This window comes from Microtus pennsylvanicus, chromosome 10 (assembly GCF_037038515.1).
Source record: "Microtus pennsylvanicus isolate mMicPen1 chromosome 10, mMicPen1.hap1, whole genome shotgun sequence".
NCBI classification, from domain to species: domain Eukaryota; kingdom Metazoa; phylum Chordata; class Mammalia; order Rodentia; family Cricetidae; genus Microtus; species Microtus pennsylvanicus.
The window spans coordinates 49,767,352-49,784,824 of NC_134588.1; the positions used below are offsets into that span (position 1 = coordinate 49,767,352).

Sequence of the window (17,473 nt, forward strand, 5' to 3'; positions counted from 1 at the left end):
CTGAGTTCCGGTACCCACTGTCAATTGACCAAGGCTTTCCTGGGAACCACTTGGCTGTGGCTGACTAGGTAGCAGAAAGAATCCACCTCGCTCGCAGCCAGGCGCGGTTGCCAGGACAGACCTGACCATGTGGAACTCCTTAGCGGTCCAAGCCAGGACTGCGAGCAACCCGTGGTTTACGAGGATCGCGCTGAGCTTCCTATTACCCTTGTTCTGGCTGGAGAAACCCACACACCACACAGTTTCTCCTGGCTTCTTCCCACTTCTGCTGGAGAATGGAGGAGGTGCTGGAAACAGGCCACAGTCTCCAAGCCATGCAGACCACCAGTGTGACGTCAAACAGCGTGGTGATCCTCCTGCCTCTGCCTTCCAAAGGCTGGCGATTACAGGCATGCTCCACCGTCTTTAAGATCATCTTCCATATCAGATTCCGATTTATGGAGCGGATTCTTTTTTTATAGGTTCATCTTTTTATTTGACATGTTGACAAAACTTTTAGTCAAAAAGACCAAAGCTTATGTCATCCTCAGACTCCTCGGATTCTTCCTTCTTTGCTTCTGCTTTCTTCTCCTCAGCTGGGGCAGTAGCGGTGGAGGGGGCAGGACCTGTGGGTGTGACTCCAGCTACTGGAGCAGGCCCACCAGCCCCTACGTTGCAGATAAGGCTCCCAATGTTGACATTGGCCAGGGCCTTTGCAAACAAGCCAGGCCAGAAAGGTTCAACATTGACACCAGCTGCTATAATGAGGGCATTGATCTTATCCTCCCTGACCATCACCTCGTCGTCCTGGAGGATGAGAGCTGAGTAGATTCAAGTGAGCTTCCATGGAGGCCATGTTGGGGATGGCTGGCACAGTATTAGTCACCGGATGAAGTGAGGGCTTCACCCCAACGCCGCAGCCTTAGCTTCCTCGGAAGAACCGCACACCTTGGCAGCAGCAGAGGAAAAACAGTAGAGTTGAATTTTAAACACACATCTCTCAAAGTCCAAGTGTGAGCCTGTCTTCCTGGGATTATAAAGACCAATTTTTCAGTCTGACAGTAAAACCTAAAGTCAAACTTGACTGTCTATGGACAAGAGACAGATACTATAGAATCGTTATTTACTAAAAGTAGGAAATACCATCCCCGGGAAGTTTCCATTGCTGTCATCCAAAGGATAAACCCAGAGTAACATATACCAGCTGCTGAGAGGCTGGCTTACCTTTACCTGGCTTTCTCTCAGCAATCTGTGTTTCTCCAACCCGACTGCGGCTGCTAACCTACTCTATTGGCTCTTCTCAAGTCCTTGTCATGGGTCGGTATTACTTAGGGTTACTATGGCATGATGAAACACTGCGACCAAAGGCAGCTTGGAGAGGAAAGGGTGTATTTCACTCAATTCCACGTATCGGTTCATGGTCAAAAGCAGTGAAGGCAGGAACTCACGCAGGGCAGGAACCTGGAGGCAGGAGCTGACGCAGAGGCCATGGAGGAGTGCTGCTTCCTGGCTTGCTCCTCATGGTTTGCTCAGCCTCCTCTTTTACAGAACCCAGCACCACCAGCCCAGGGATGACACCACCCACAATGGGCTGGCTTCCGCTCATCCATCACTAATTGAGAAAATGCCCTACTGGCTTGTCTACAGCTGGACCTTATGGGGGCATTTTCTTAATTGAGGTTCCCTCCTCTCAGATGACTCTAGTTTGTGTCGAGTTGATATAAAACTAGCCAGCACAGGACCCAAACCAGTAATCTGCTGGCCGTTTCATGCAGCTCAACCTGATAATAGTCATTGCTACCTAGAATGCGTTTCCTGCCTGGGTTACATTTCTCCTCACGCCATAGTACTTCATCTGTATTTCCCGGCACCCTCTACCAGCCATCTTGGCTATGTGTATATGCACCCTCGGCTTCTGCCGGATCAGGGAGCCTGGTCTGTTTCTTTTCCTGACCAGCGTTTACCCCAGCAGCTGGTGATGTCATAGGCACTAGTTAAGACCCATTGAGCTCTGCTGTGACTTCCTGCTTCTTGGAGGGCAGTAGTTGACAGTCTAGCTTGTAGAATAATCTGAGTGGGGTGGGCAGGGAATTCTCAAACCCTCACAGCCCCACCCCTGCATGGTCCTGGAAAGGGATGATAAGGATACTTCTCTCCTGCTTGAGAGGGGAGGGGGCAGGAGTCCTCTGAGTCAGACCAAATGGAAGGATAAAATGAGGATGGCCAACAGATGAACCATGGACTGGGTCCTCTTCATGTCACTGACCTTTAATATGGCTCGATCAGCAGACACAAGAGCCACAAGTTTGGTCATTGCCTTGTGAAAGGTCTGGGGATAAGGCAGGCGGTTTTGCGTTTCAGCTGATTTCATTCTGGAAAGGGTCCCTTGGCAGCCCTCTCCTCCAAGGCTTGATTAAAGTGGAAAGGATTAATGGATTTCTGCTCTTTCCAGATGCTGAAAACTCCATGTGCTGAGTCCGCTTCCTCTCCAGAAAATGTTAATTTAGAAGACCGTATGGCTGGAGCAGCTGATCTGAACTCAAGCACAGCCATGGCTTCTGCTTCAGATCTCCTGTTGAAAACGTGTCCAGAAAATGGAGGAAGGCAGGGTTTTAAGGGGTTGACAATCCCCATTTCTTCATGGGGATTCATACTCTAGGTCGAGCCTAAGAGAATTAGCATGCTGGAGAAAAGTGGCGAGAAAGCTCAGGACTCAGGCCTACTGTGATTTCCCGCACACCTGTGAGACAGGGCGCAGGGTCCCTGATCACATTGTCTGGTATCTTCACCATCCCTGCTGACTCCAGCTCAGGCTGGGGCCAAAGTGAGAAGGCAGGTGGTGCGGGCATGCTTCCGAAAGCAGTGATTGGGCGTGCGCACGGTGTGTGTGTGTGTATGTGTGTGTGTGTGTGTGTGTGTGTGTGTGTATACAAACTACAACCCCAAACACACACACAAAATACTTTGGAGAATTATACAGAGCTGCATACACATAAAGAATTAATATTATCGATTCACTGTTTAACTCAATGATTGAATGCTTGGGAAATGGTAGGCCATTTGGACGGTGCCATGTACAGAAATTTAAGTTCCTAACTGACAAGTAAAACAACAGCGGTCAGACAGACAGACAGACCAGAATAAGCTGTGTGAACCAACAGAAGCATAAAAGCATGTGGGAACACAGGGGAGGCTAGATGCTGAGGGCCAGGTGTTGAAGATGCTGGAGGAGGAGGAGGCTCCATTCTGGGGAAAATAGGTAGGATGATGGCATTCCACAGTAGGGGCACCCCAGGCTGAGGCTCAGCGAGACTGGGGCGCATTTGAAGATCTCCGTCTGTGGTACACGGTGAACAGGAAGTTCAGGTTGAGAGGTTGTGGGACCAGAGACTCAGAATGGGATAGAGTCAGAGCATGGAGGCTTCTTAAATCACGCCAGTGTGCTCTGGGGATGAGAAGGGAATGTTTTTAAGCATTGACAGGATTTAAGATAGGCAGGAACGGGTTTGGGGTGCAGAGATGAACACCGTGACTACAATGCCTAATGTGAGGACCATGTTCATTCCTTAGCCTCCAAGCCAGAGATGAGGAGGAGCCCCTTCATCAGCATGAAAGAGAGCAGGCAAATACGGGGCCCAAACTGAGGGAGCAGCACGAGGGTGGCAGGAGGAGAGAGACCGGAGAAGTACTAGGAAGCCGAATGCTGCAATTGAGCAAAGAGAGAAATGGACATAGGGAGGCAGGAGAAGGCCAGGTGGCTACTGCGCCTGGACAGGAGCGTGGATTGGTTGTCATCTTCAGAACTGAGGATGCAGGGCAAAGGTTAGGCTGGAGATGGGCGATTGGAGAATGTCTTTCCCGTGGGAAGTAACTTTAGCACTGCTCCCACCCCCAACACGCACATCCTCATTAATAACTTACTTCATGGGCTGGAGAGATGGCTCAGTGGTTAAGAGCATTACCTGCTCTTCCAAGGGTCCTGAGTTCAATTCCCGGCAACCACATGGTGGCTCACAACCATCTGTAATGAGGTCTGGTGCCCTCTTCTGACCTACAGATATACACACAGACAGAATATTGTATACATAATAAATAAATATTTAAAAAAATAACTTACTTCATTGCAATTTGCTTTGTTGGAGAAGATTGGGGACACAACGGGAAACCTGCAAGTGAATTAAAATCCCTCCTAATTCTGTTCCTTAGAGATAGTCCATGAATGCATTTGTGTTTTCCCCATTTTAAAAATGCAAATGTAAATTTTAAAACAATAGGAATAAAGTCTAATTCTTTGGAAAGCTGAGATTGCTTGGCTGGACCCCAGCTCAGAACAGACAGAATCCCTGGGGCCAGGGACCAGGCATCAGTGTGTTTTTAAAGCTTCCTTGTGGTTCTGAGAACTCGTGCCATAGAAAAAGGACAGGGCGTGGAAGGGAGCTCAAGCAGCATACATGGGTTCCATACTGTCTTGGAAGGCTTCAGAAGGAACCCAGATTAGTAGTAACGGGGCAAGGAGCACAGGCATTTTAGTCTTGTACCCAAGAGGTTGGACTGAGTTGTGATGGAGGGACTAAGGACAGGACAGTGGGAATTCAGAGCTTCTGCAGGTTCACTCAGTCAGCTTTGGTGACTCGTGGCAGGAAGCGCCCCCTCCCCTACCTGCGCCCACCCCTCACTCCTCAGGGTTCACACGGTTACCACAACACCCAGCTACTCTGACTTTCTTACTGACCATTGGTTTTGAGATATAGCCGGTCCCTTAGCAAAGTCTATGTTAGGTACTACCAAGGAAGGGATTTTAGACTCTTGGAACTGGTGTTCACCTCCGCAGGGAAGGTGAAGAGGTAAGAGTGTTTCTGATACACACCAGAGCCATGAGTCCAGGAATTGTAAACACACACAGGTTGCCAAGTCTCGCTCCAAAAATATTCCAATGAGCTCATGGTTTCATATGCAGTGGAATAAAAAGTCTTTTTTCTTTTTTCTTTTTGGATGACAGCATCAGTCAATCTTGCAGAGTACTGAAGTCGAACTTGGAGCAACAGTTGTTTGAGGCAGTCAAAATCGCCCACAGGCACATTAAACACGCCGCCCAGCAATTACTCTGTCCGTGCGCAATTGGACCTTCTGATGAGTTCCCGAATGTCTGCAGCCAGTTCCCAGCCCCTGGGAAAAGTCTCCAATCATGGATCTTCCGTGGAGAGCCAGGGAGGCTGAAGGCAACCACACATATTTGGAGGTGATTAACATTTCGGGTTTGGCCTCCTTGTGTGTCCACGAGAGCTTCATCTGTTATTCGTTTTCTCTTTGGCCAAAGAGCCGGCATCCAGCGTCTTGAAGGAGAAGGCTGGAATTTTTTCAGGAAGGCTTTTTTAGGTGGAGCCCAGTGGAAGGCACATGCAGCTACTCTCCTTTAATGGGCATCTCTCACGTAGAACAAACTCGTCTCTGCTCCCTGGGTGGTGGAGGCTGTGCCATCCTCCGCCCTGAGCTGAGTGAAGACTTGATCCTAAGGGTCATCCTTCTGGTGACCCCTGGGTGATGGAAGAATCCAGCACCCCAGCTCCTCGACTCCTGGCCTTTACCCTGCTTGTCCATAAATCAACCAGCAGGGTAGCTCAGAAATATGACGAATACCTTGGCTGGCTCCAGCTCGAAAAGACTGGAGGACAGGGAATCTAAAGTAACCAGGCCTGGCTCGAAAGGCAGCCAGAATTTAGTGTTCCCGGAGCTGAAGCCAGCTGCTTGGCTGGGAGCTGCCAGGGGAGTCTTCCCTGGGGGCAGCCTGAGCTCTCCACAGGCAGGGGGAGGAAAAGGCTGCAGTGTCTGTCAGAAACATTATTCAGAAAATCTTGGATGCCTCTAAGCCCTTGCAGGGAGCTGGAGAGAGGAATGGGGGTGGAGGAGGGGACTTTTGCCTGGGCCCGACAGGAGCTCAGGTACCGTTTTTTCATGGCGATCTCTAAGAGATGGGTGTGAAATGGTTGTGTGTAGAGGATCTCTACATGGAGAGGCCAGTGGGGTGAGAGCTATTCTGAATGCTGTTCAAGTTGACCTGTAGGCTCCAGGCTTGGGGGCTCAGTGCTGGAGTCAGCATGTGTTGTCAAGACTGGAGCTTGGTTGGTTTCTTCTGCAGCACCAGGTTCCTCCCTGCCAAAGATGCAAGCATAGTTCAGCAGGGGTTTATTTTGTCTTGGTCTTTCTGCTGTTGACTTAATGCTATTTATTTTGTCTTATTGCTCTTGCTTTGATTATTTTATTATTATTATTTTGGAGAAGTGTTTCTGTCTAGTTCGAGCTGGCCTTGATCTCTTACTCCTCTGTTTAAAGCTGTTGAGTGGAGGAATGACAGTTACCTTTGGGCTTGTTTTTTTTTTTTTTTTTAATTCTCTGTAGCTTTGGAGCCTGTCCTGGAACTAGCTCTTGTAGACCAGTCAGCAATCAGTCTAGCCTTGAACTCACAGAGATCTGCCTGCCTCTGCCTCCCAAGTGCTGGATTAAAGGCCTGCGCCACCACCTCATGGCTTGCTTTGTTTTCGAGAGTCATGAAGCAAGCATCATAATTACACAGACCCAAGGCCCTAGGAGACTCTGCACACTGTGGGGCCACGGTAGGGCCTGTTTTGAGCAGAGTTCTGGTGAGGATTGAGCCTCTTCACCAGTAGGCTCTATGGACACATGTGTCTGAAACTCTGAGGAACTGCCTCCTTGAAAATCGTTAATCACGCTAAACTATTCACTCCCCTTTCCAAGACCTCCTCCTCAACACTTGCAAGCACTGTTTGCTGGAAGAAACTTTTCTTTTTTTCTTGATGAGGACTGAAAGAAGATGGGCCACTATCCTCCTGCTCCCTGTCCCCCCACCCCAGGACACCTCATGCCCTGCCTTGACCACAGTGTCAATCTTCCAAGCTGGCTGCCAAAGCAATTAGTTTTCCTCAGGGCAGGGCAGACCCCAATGCAGGCAGGCAGGCCTGTGTCCAGGGGCTTCCTGTCACTACAGATACACTAACACAAATCCATTTTTCATTAGAAGAAAATAAAACTCAGGAGTGACATCAACTGAAAAAAGGTTCTTTGAGAGCAAGTACTTTCCATTTGAAGCTGAGCGCATGACAGCTGGTGGCTTTTTAATGGAAAGTAGAATTTGCTGGGCTGAAATCCTAGCAACCCACTTGAGAATTTGTTTTTAATTTTCCTTTTTTTGGAGGAGGGTCATGCTCCGGAGTCCAGCTGAGCAGATGAGGAATGGAAAGGTCTGGTCTTGTGTCTAATTGTGGCCTGAAAAGACCCTGTCCAGTTGTCACTCAAACTGTGTTTCCGCATGGAGGATGCCAGGCCCCCTTTCCTGCTTAAGAGTTCCTCATCCTGCCATTTGGACTCTATCTCCAAATCCTGGAAACTGCTCACCTTCCCCCCTTGAGCAGAGTCTTAAGTCTGAAGAAGTCAGAGGTTGTTGGAGTGCGTGTGACCCATCAAGTTCAAGTGCTGAAGCCCGGATGGTCTTGGAAGTGGGACCTCTGGTTTGGATAAAGTCACGAAGATGGGGCCTCTCCACTTCCTTTTCCTTGTCAGAAAGAGAAGTGTCTAGAACTCTCTGTCCCTGTCAGCCTCGGAAGGACTGACTGCATGGGGCTTCTGCAACTTGACCGTTTAAAACTCCAGGCACGCACCAACGTCCCTGCCCTTTGGGACTCGGTTGGTCTGGCAGCACTAGCCAGTGGGCATCCCTTCTGCAAACCCCACCTTCAGTCACCACGGTTCTCACTGTGGAGACATGACTTTGCATGTGTTCAGTCTTTCCCATACATTGCTTTCTCTTCCCTCTGAAGGCGAGGTTTGCTGCAAGGCACTCTCTCTCCCCTCTGTATATCAACTGAGCAACGTATTGGCTATGGGGCACTCAGTGAACGGAGCAGCATTGTAGGCAACTGTAGCTGCGGTGGTGTGATGTGCCAACAAGACTACTGATTTACCTTCCTAACTTTAAAAAGTTAAAACACGGGGCTGCAGAGATGGCTCAGTGGTTAAGAGCACTGACTGTTCTTCCAGAGGACCTGGGTTCAATTCCCAGCGACCACATGGCAGCTCACACTGGCTATAGTTTCAGTCCCAGAGGACCTGACACCCATAGCAAAACACCAATATACATAAAATAAGACAAAAAAAAAATATAAAACAAACTGTTGTGTCATGTTGTATGAACTTTGGGCTCTCCACCCCATAATTCTTTCTTTAGCAGCAAACACAAACACCCCTTCCATACTTTCTCTGCTCTGACCACAGCTTTTGTTTTTATTTAGCTTGTCCTCTGCGTGCCAATAAGTAGGGTGCTGTTCCAGGCTGAGTGGAGTGCTGCAGTGCTTACATTTATTTCCAGTTCCGCAGGTAAAGGCAAGTGTTCTAGCCAGTCACCATGCGGTGACTACACACCTTTAATCATATCCTGCGGGAAAGATGCTGATCTTGGGAGTCCGTGTAGGAGCAGCAACGGGCTTAGCACAAGACGGGTGTGTGCTGCAAACACAGCCTTCAGCCAAGCGCCGCTTTCCACTGAAGTGCTGGCTGAATGCATGAGTTTGGGCCAGGTTCTTTGACCAAGACTCTATTTTCTCATCATAAGTTTGTGGATAGCCGTTCCTCTTTTACGGGATGGGCGTGAGGGCTGAACATCACGCAGCATCTGTCAAGACACACAGCTGTCTGGTACACGTGGAAATGATAAAGCGTCTGCTCTCTGTGCCCAGCGCCCAGAGGGATGGAATGATGGAGTGCGCGGGGGAAGGGCTCGTCTAGGGCTCTCAGTTCTTCCTGGAGGGATCCAGCGGTACCTGGCATTCTCATCTGGGCCTCCTTTATAACATGGATGAAGGACACCCGTGTGAACACAGCGGGAGAGGAGTCTGTGACGGCAGGGTCACAACATTAAGGAACTATGAGTCACAGTGGCTGTCAGAATGGAGCAGCTTCTGGCTTATCTCCCCCCAAAAGGACCCCGCTTCAGACTTGTGGGGTTTCTCCTTCAGCTGCTGGCCAGGGCACAGTAGTCACACTTAATCATGACCAGGTCCTCAGAATTGTGCTGCTGGCTCTGCAGGTGACCCTTCCTGCTGACGCCTCAGGCTGGTGGCTGCCATCTGCAGCACCAGGCCCTGAGGAAGTGTCCTTTGTGAAAAGGAGGGCCACAGACCTCATAGAAGAGGGACCTCTCTGAGAAGCTTCTAGCCCCAGTCCTAACATCTTTTCCTTTACTTATCTCACGCGGGGACAGGCCAGTTCTCTCTCCCTTAGACCACAGCCGCTTTCAGCCTAGTCTCCAGAGTCCTCTCTCCAAGTCCCCATCCTGGCAGCTGAAGTCCTAAGCAATTTGGCTCTGATCCCTTTCCCAACTTCACCCTCCCCAACCAGCGTCAACTCTTCCCAGCCTCAACGTACCCTTCTACTCCCACAGTCGTTCTCCTGCGGTCCTTAACCCTGTCCACCGGCTTCAAATGCCCCCTCTTCCTTCCAGCCTTCCTGCCTCTTTAGGTCACAGCATGCTGCCTGAGCAAGAATGCCTGGACTGTCCTTGTCCAAAGTGGGCAGCAGCACATCCAGGCATTTGGGGCTGTGTGTGCCGCACACTCTGGACTTTGTGCTGCTGGTGAAGTTGTCATATGCTGGAGACCAGATGCAGCATGGTTTGAGGCCCACAGGGGAGGCAGTGCCCCCGCAGAGACAGAAAAAACAGTTACTTAGACATGTTGACAGCACACACATTGTCTTCCAGTGAGAAAGCATCCTTAGCAACATCTGGGCTGTGTCTTCTGTTATGTAATTCATCACAAGGATTTTTGAGCTACCAGCTCTGGGCACTGAAGCTGCAAGTGATGACTCTGAACCAGACTGTTCTGGAAGCATTGAAGAGACAGATGCTAGAATCCTGGCCCTACCTGCTTGCTGGGTGGCTAGAGCTGAATTCCTTAACCTCGCTGAGTTTTAGAGGAACTATTCCTGAATCACGAGACAAAACAACCTTCAGAGGATTGTTGAAAGGAAGAAGGGATAGAGGGGACGCAAGATGAGTAAGACTCAATCCATGGCCTCATTGACTGTCCTGAGTTAAACTGGTTACGTTTTAGAAAATGCACCAGGAACATTGATGGCGTCTGGAGGAACCTATGGGTAGACACAGGAAGAACGAGAGGTCAGGTAGGCAGGAGAGCAGCTGCTTAGTCACCTTTTCTGTGGTGGCGGGGTAAGCTCTCCATGGGGGTGCCAGGCAGAAGAGGGATCTGGGCAGTGGAGCATGAGAAGGGAGTCCCACTGACAGCCCCAGTTCTATTCCCATTTTTGCAGCCCACCAGTCTGTTGTAAAAGCCGGGCCCAGCTTTCGTGATTAAAGTCTCAGATTTCTCAACTGATAACCGTGGAATCAGTATGGGCTCTTGAGCAGTCTCGAAAAGGAATTAGCTATGAGACAACCAAGAAAATCCTGGCTGTGTCCTTGTCTTGGTATCTCCTGACAGCCAGGAAACCCCCTTTGTTGTTAAACACCCTTGAAGCTGTTGATCAGCTGTTCCCATTCTGTCAAAACCTAAAGTAGCTGGGCATTTTGCCACACACGTACACTGATGAAAGGTGGCCTTTTCCTGGAGGATCATGGGAGGAGATTCTACAGGTGAATCCAGTCCTCCATGGCTTGGGAGGGATAAGGAGTTACCCCATGAACATGCTATCCACCTCGCTAAAATTCATAAATGTCCTTAAAACCTGCCACAAAGAAACACCCCCCCCCGGGGGGGGGCAGCGCACTCTGACTTCCCTCCAGAGAGCTGGCTTTGTTCTGCTAGATAAACGTGTACTTACACTGTCTGCACCTCTCAATGGAATTCTGTCCTTTTCAAAGACAAGAACTGGGTCACCCTGGTCACAAAATGGGATGATGGCTGGTAGCTGCCAGATGGGGAAGGTTGCTAAGTTTTCCCTCCTTGGTCTAACTGAACTGCTGGGTAACACACTCTAAGTCACGCAGGTGGGCACTCCCACTCCCTGGTTGCTGCTTCTTTGCTGTGTTTCCTGGTCCTGGCAACTGTGAGAGCCTGACTTCAAATTTCCCAGAATCTGCCATAGGACCAGAATTCAGCACATTGTGTGTGTGTGTGTGTGTGTGTGTGTGTGTGTGTGTGTGTGTTCACTCATGCACCACAGGTTTTCATGGGTGTGTATGCCCATGTGTGAGTTTAGAGGCCAGAAGTCAGGGTCATGTGACTTCATACTCCTGTTTGTCTCCTCCCACACTGGAGTTATAGAAACACACTATCATTTTCAGCTCCTTTTTTGGGAGTGGGTGGGTGCTGGGGATTTGAACTTGGGTCCTCATGCGTATGCAGCAAGCACTTTACCCACTGAGCCATCAACCCAGCCCCACATCTTGCTCTTATTCGACATCCCTAAGTGCATACTCTCTAAGAATAAAAGATGCAGGGCTTCTTTCTAGATGAATGTTCTAACCAGCAAATGGATAAGATCTTGCAAAGAAGTCCTTGGCAACGGGTGAGGGGCTGCTTTTCTTAAATCCTGCAGGGAGGCTCAGGGGTCACAGTTTTTAACAGCAGTTACATAGCTCAGCATAGATGGGAGGACGCTTGACCACTTGAGCGGGACAGGCCTTGTTTGGTAACTGTTTACTGACCGCCCATAGCGTCTTGCCCTGGTGTGTTGTGGGAGAGGCGCCACTCAGCCTATAACAGAATGGAAACACTTGAGGGTAAAAGCATAATTATTTTAAGACACATCAAAACAAAGCTGAGGAGGGAAGTAATCTGGCTTTAACATTTGCGAGAATCTAGCATCGTTGAACTAGCTGAGCTGTTAACTATGAACGGGAGTAAAGAGCAGAGAGGTTGGCCCTGGGCACCTATGACTCCCCACTGACCCCTAGAGGGGTTGGCTGCTGCCCTGGGCACCTGTGGCTCCCCACTGACCCCCTAGAGGGGTTGGCTGCTGCCCTGGGCACCTGTGGCTCCCCACTGACCCCTAGAGGGCTTGGCTGCTGCCCTGGGCACCTGTGGCTCCCCACTGACCCCTAGAGGGCTTGGCTGCTGCCCTGGGCACCTATGACTCCCCACTGACCTCTAGAGGCAGCAGGCCTATCTCCCAGGTGACTCAGGAACCAGCTGACCCTGTCTGACTTACCAAATAAACACAATGTTCCTTTTCTAGCTGAGCTGCCACAGACAGGCTCCAGGGCAGAAGGAAGATCAGGGATCCCCGGCCCTCTTCCAGGTGGCAAAGGAGACAGCCTGGCCAGGGTCCTGTTACTTTTCCAGTGTATCTCTTTGCTTTGGGAAATTCTACTCTTGTGTTCTGTGAAGGTCCCATTTCTTCCCCTTTAAAAGTATTTCTATTTTATGTGCTGTAGGTACACCATGGCAAAAGTTGTCAAAAGGCAAGTTGTCTGTCTCCTTTTACCATGTGGGTCCCAGGGATCAAAATCAGGTTGTCAGGCTCGGTGGACACCTTTACCTGCTGAGCCACTTGGCCAGCCTTCTCATTTGTTTATGCATGTATGCATGTATCTATCTATCCATCATCTATCTATCTATCTATCTATCTATCTATCTATCTATCTATCTATCTATCTATCTATCTAATCATTGTGTATGAATGTTTCTACTGATTGTATGCCTGTGCACAAGGGAAAGCCTATACTACCCAGGGAGACCGGAAGAGGGCATTGATCTCCTGGGATTTGAGTTACAGATGGTTGAGTCACCACGTGGGTTCTGGGAACTCAGGTCCTGTAGCAGGCTTTCTTTTTGGCCACCAACCAGTTCAACTTATGACACAGAGACTTGTTATTAGTTATGAACGCTTGGCCTTATCTCATGCTCGTTTCTCGCCAGCTCTTATAATTTAACCTGTTTCTCTTTCTCTACGCTTTGCGCCAGGGCCTTTACCTTTCTTTTGTTCTGTGTGTCCTAACTGCACTGCTCTGTCTCTGGAGGGTTGGTGGTTGGCTGACTGGCCCAGGTGTCTCTCTCTTCCTTTCCCTTCCTCTCTCCTCATTACTTTGAGCCTAGATTCCCTATACTTATTCTGTCTGCCTGCCAGCCCTGCCTACCCTCCTACTGCCTAGGTAGTGACTGTTGAGCTTTTTATTGGCCCAGGCAGGTGCTTTAGACAGACAAGGTAAAAGAAATGCAACGCATCTTTACATAATTAAACAAATGCAGCATAAAGAAATATAACACACCTTCACACAGTTAAAGTAATATTCCACAGCATAAACAAATGTATCACATCTTTACACAATTAAATAGTCTGCAGCATAAACAAATGTAACATACCTTTACACGGTTAAAGTAATATTCCACAGCAGAAACAATTGTAACACATCTTTACACAATTAAAGTAATATTCCACAGCAGAAACAAATCACCACATCTTTACCTAGTTAAAATATTCCACAACAAGGTCCTCTGGAAGCGCACTCAGTACTTTTAGCCCCTGAGCCCCCTCTCCAGCACTGAAGAATTTTTTTAAATTTTTTTTTTATTTTTTTATTTTTTGGTTTTTTGAGACAGGGTTTCTCTGTAGCTTTGGTGCCTGTCCCGGAACTAGCTCTTGGAGACTGGCCTCGAACTCACAGAGATCCGCCTGTCTCTGCCTCCCGAGTGCTGGGATTAAAGGCGTGCGCCACCACCGCCCGGCTTGAAGAATTTTTTTAGTTAAAAAAAACTTTTAGAATCTCATGCACAAGTAATTTACATGATTTCTACCATATTCCCCTCTCCAACTCACCTCATGTTCCCCAACTTCCTCTCAAATTTATGACCTTTTAAATTACTGTTACATAAATATACACATCATATATGTATACATATATATGTGTGAACCTGATAATCCACTTAGTGTTGCTCATGTGTACATGTGTTTAGGGCTGACCACTTGGGATAGACTCACCTGTCAGGGGCTCGTTCCTGAAGCAGACTGATCCCCACTTTCTACCAGATATCGGTTACTCGTAGTTTCATCTAGAGGTGAGATCTTGTGATAGTTCACCCGCTGACGTTGGCATGTCACCTGGTCTTGCCATTATGCAGGTCTTGTTTGCATCACCATATTGGTGGGATTTCATGGGTGCAGCTTCCTATTACACACTATCAAGCTGCATCCTGGTCTTCCAGCTCTTACTGTCTTTCTGACACCTCTTCTATGATTTTTCAAGAGTCTAGGTGCGGGAGTTGCATTGTAGATGTGTCAGTTGAGGCTGGGAACCCCACAGCCCCTTATTGCATTTTGGCCAGCTATAGATCTCTGTAATAGTCTGTGTTGCAGAAAGGAGTCTCTTTGGTGAGCAGGAGAGCTACACTTGTCTATGGGCGTGAGAACGAGCAATAAGATTGACAACATCGTAAGGAACAGATATTTCTCTTCATTATTTTGTGTTTAATAATAATCAATACTACTTGGCTATGGTTTCCAAAAATTAAGTTTACAGGCAAAAATCACATGAGAGGCTTAAAAAAAAACAAAAACAAACAAACAGGGGTTAGCTATGTAGCCCAGGCTGGCTGGGCACAAACTCCCTATATAACCAAGACTGGCCAGTCTCTCAAATGCTGGGATTGTGGGTATGCTCCACTTGCCAGCTCCAAAGTATTCTTTGCAATCATATGATTCCTTACCAGGATTTCTAAAAACCGTGTATGGGCATGTGTGCCGTGACACGCGTGTGGCAGTGAGGGACACTGTCGGAGTTGGTTCTTTCTTGCCACCTTTGCATGGGTTTTAGGAATCAGACTCAGGTAGGCAGGCTTGCATAGCAAGTGTAAAACCCACTGAGTCATCTCGCCAGCATCAACACTTGTAAACTGCTATTTTTCCTTCTATTGACTTTTTTATTGATTGAGAATGTCATATATACATAATGTGTTTTGATCGTGTTCAAATCCCACTCTTCTCCTCTAATAGCGGCCCCATCCACGCCATAAGTATTCCCTCCCGAATTTCATACACCATTCTCTTCCTTCTTTTCTTCTTCCTTCCCGAGTCCACTTAATGCTGCCTGTATGTTCATGCCTGTAGGAACATCTACTGGAGCATGGGTCGCTTCTCAAGGACTGAACCCCTAAAGAAAACGGATTCTCCCCGTCCTCAGCTAGGGATGGGACTCTGTAACCTCCTCTGCCTCTATGCTAGAATCTCAACTGACTTGATCTTGTGCCCGTCTTGTACACACAGTGACAGGGGCTGTGAGCTTATGTGTAAGAATGTCCTGCTGTGTCTGGAAGATACTGTTCTCTAGTGGTCCTCCCTGACCGGTCTCTCTTAACACTGCGCCATCTTGTAAGCCCCAACTTCTGTAAAATTTCTTGAAACAGTCTACCTTTTTATCTGTTTTCTTCCTATGTTCCCTTTTCTCTCCTGTTTTTTTCCCTCCACTTTCCCCCATTCCCCTGCCCTTTCTTTCCTCTTCCTCTTTAGAAAAGAATGCTATGACATCTGAAAGGCCAGGGAGAAACTCCTCCCACATGGTTCATCTAGTAGCACGGGGAGCCCTGGAGGACCTAGGCCCAGCTCTGCAAGAGGCCAACTTCCTTCTTTGTAGCACCTACACTACTGGACAGTATGTGAGCAGGGAACTAGGCTGGAGATTTAAACACACGGACACGGGTCATTCTTGAAACAAGAATGCCCACTTTATTGTGCTCAGGGGCAGCTTATATAGGGTTCTGGCCATGTCCCAGCTCTCGGGATCTTTCAGCTGCAGCCTCACCAGGAACCACGCCCCTGCCATCAGGGACTAATGAGGATCTTTTGCTCAGAGCAGCTGCAGGCACAGGAAAACAAGTTTTGTTTAGAGCAACTGCAAGCATAACAAGTTGTTTAGGAAATTCAGGGTCTGGGGACCCACAGCCCCGACACTTCTTGTCTGTGGAACTGAGTCTTGGTTCTCAGCATGGCGTAACAGCACCCACCTTGGTGATGAAACGCTGGTGGTGACTTGGAATGGCCCTGCCTAAGGCGCTGGATAGACAGCATTTCCCCCCATTGCTTCAGTACATGGAGGAGTTGTCAGAGACAAAGTGCAGGAGTCATGGTCGTTCTGAGAGGCCTCCTCCTCATCTGGTGTTGCAAGCAGTTGAAGCTTTGCTCTTTCCAGTTTTTCACAAGTCAGAAGGGAGGTGAGGTGACCCACTCGTTCAAGAGCATACAGGGCTTCTTGGTGCCAATCTCCCCTTGGGTCTCCATCGCTACTGGGGAAACTTGCCCCTGCCCAGTCTTTGGCTCTGCCATCACAGCCACGTCCCCAGTAGAGCAAAGGGTGGGATGGGGGCTTCTCCTTTTGTATCCTCCCCCAACCCCGTCCCCAGCTCACAAGATGGCTTTCTCCACAGTGTCCGCTAACACTCACACTGTAGAGTGACTGCTCTCATGTGCCCCTTGTCTACTCATTTCTGACGTCCAGTGGTTCTCCAAGTGGTCTCCTCAGTGACGTCATCTGGGGCCTTGTTAGGAACACTAATCTGTAGACTCTACCCCAATCCTACCACTAACTCAGAGCAGATGTGGGAGCCACCAAACAGTGTTGAGCAACCCTCCAGGGTTTCTGGTGCCTTCTAAAGTCTGAGAACCTCTGCCTTAAATGAGACACTCAAATATTTAGAAACCAGCAACTGAGGATTCTCCTCCCAGATATACTGTCAAGTCCCACTGTGAACTTGCAAAACTAAGCAATTCCTGGGTCCTCCTCTGGCTCCCAACCTGGGATGCTCGTCCTCTGTGCACCTGGAAAGCCTGAACAGGTCCTAAGTTGATTCTAGACCGAAGTTGAGAATCACTGATCCAAATGAATCCTCAGGGAGAGAATTGTGTCACCAAAGGTCAAGTAGAAGCACACTAACACAGAATGAAAAAAGAAAAATGCTAATATTTCTAAAACTAGAAATAGGAGTGTCTATTTGGGTTAGGCGCGCACAGGAATATCTCCCTCCCACGACTTACAGGAAGCTGGAAATCCCTTCACCGCCTTCGGGAACAGACCTCGAAGCTTCTGTGGGTTGTTGTCTCTGGAAAAAACCCTCCCCGCTGCTTTAAAATGTTTTGTAACACCCTCATCATTGGCGTGTTTCCTTCACTGGTCTTCCCCCTTCTGGGAGTTCAGGTGCAGGGCGGAGATACAACACTTAGGCTGTCTTGGGGCTTCAGATCACACGAGGGAAAAACATAAAGTGTCCCACAGAAGTTACTGGAGTGCAGAGGCCTTCCTGTCTGCTACGAGTTTAAGGAACTAAAGACATTTTCTGTTGTGAGCCTAACCTTTAACGGCTGAGCCATTAAAGGCCTCTGGGCCTTTTTGTTTTGTTTTGGAGACAGGGTTTCTCTGAAATAGTCCTGACTGTTTTGGAACTCGCTTTGTAGAACAAGCTGGCCTCGAACTCACTGACATCTGCCTGCTTCTGCCTCCTGAGCGCTGGGATTAAAGGCGTGCGCCACCTCTGTCCGG

The 17,473-nt window shown here is 48.7% G+C and overlaps 1 pseudogene; it reads right to left on the reverse strand.

Moving 5' to 3' along the window:
• Window positions 1-495: 495 nt before the first annotated feature.
• LOC142858121 (large ribosomal subunit protein P1 pseudogene) lies at window positions 496-2,828 on the reverse strand (annotated as a pseudogene).
• Between the last annotated feature and the right edge of the window lie 14,645 nt (window positions 2,829-17,473).